The sequence below is a fragment of the Pyxicephalus adspersus genome, unplaced genomic scaffold, assembly GCF_032062135.1.
Source record: "Pyxicephalus adspersus unplaced genomic scaffold, UCB_Pads_2.0 Sca480, whole genome shotgun sequence".
In the NCBI taxonomy this organism is placed as follows: Eukaryota; Metazoa; Chordata; class Amphibia; order Anura; family Pyxicephalidae; genus Pyxicephalus; species Pyxicephalus adspersus.
The window spans coordinates 8,200-9,578 of record NW_027317487.1 but is presented as its reverse complement, the minus strand read 5'-3'; positions in this window follow the sequence as shown (position 1 = coordinate 9,578).

Here is a 1,379-nt window from a genome sequence, read left to right as displayed (position 1 = left end):
AGAACTGAAAGAAAGATTGTTAGCTCCTGGGAACTTTGCCCACGATGGAGGCTTCCAGCCACTTGGTGTTGTCTTTCTTAGAATAAAAGCCGAACAGAACCCCCCCGGCTTTGGCTGGGAGGCGGAATGTGGCCAGGAAATAAATGTCGTTCACGGTCAGCATCTCAGATCGGATTTTGTCCAGCGCGCCGGCCATGTGACGGGATTCACTGACCGTCAGCAGGTCGATCACTGCGGGGGAGGAGGGGGGGAAAGATTACAACCCTGAGATCCCTTCCATTGCCGCATCTATTGTACAGAGACTCCGCCCACTATCCCAGGTTTGGGGCGAGTTGTCACCCGCATTTCCCCACATTCTCTATGGATGTGTGATGGAATGTGTCAGGTGTCTGGCAGATGCTGCCAGGTGCAGAAGTGCAGTACACAGAGGGTGGGGGATGGAGGACAGGCGAGTCTGAACAGGAGGTGAAGGTATGAGAACACCTGGCGGGATGAGGGATGAAATTCCAGAGAGCGGCTACATGTTCGCACGCCATCATCCGTCATCCATCCATCCCCCATCATCCATCCATCCAATCCATCCTTCATCTTCCATCATCAATGCATCACCCATCATCCATCCATCCATCCCCATCATCCATCCCATCCATCTGTCATCCATCAATACGTCATCCATTCATCATCCATCTATCCCTCCATCCATTCATTTGTCAGCCATCCATCCATCATCCGCCATCCTTGCCATAACTTAAGATTCCGCCATAAATCTGGTGTGACAGTTTTGTGGAGTGTTTTGGGGCTGATGGGGGTTCATACAGCATGCTGTGCCCTGCATCCCCCACCAGAGGGAGCTCTGAGCCTCATATTCTACATAGAACTTTACAGTCACCTGCAACTGGAGCACTACAAATCCCAGTCAGATGAAAGGTGACCGGACCCTTTACTAGGGGCCAAGTGTGTGGGATCACCACCTGGGTCACAGCCAATCCAAGACTCCCCCCCCCCGGTGAGCTGTTAGATACTTCAGCTGCACAGGTTGCAGGTCTGGTCCTGAAGTACCCCAGGCAGCTGCCTCTTCTGCCTACCCCCTGACCCTGGTACAATTTCCAGGGACCCCCTGAGTTAATGGTAATCCATATGTACAGCTCTCATATTATCTTTTCCAGCCAATGGGTGGTCAGGATCACAGGAAACCTTTAGTGTTTGGCTCTCTGGCTTCAGTTCTCAGAGCATCTGGGGAAGAGGGGGTCACGGGAGGTAGAAAGGGTCAGAAGGGGGGAACAAAGGGCACATGTGTGTAAATGGGGGCCCCTGCTATACTTTAATTGGAGGGTACAAAGGACCCCTAATACAAGTATACTACTTTATCCTTCCCTTGT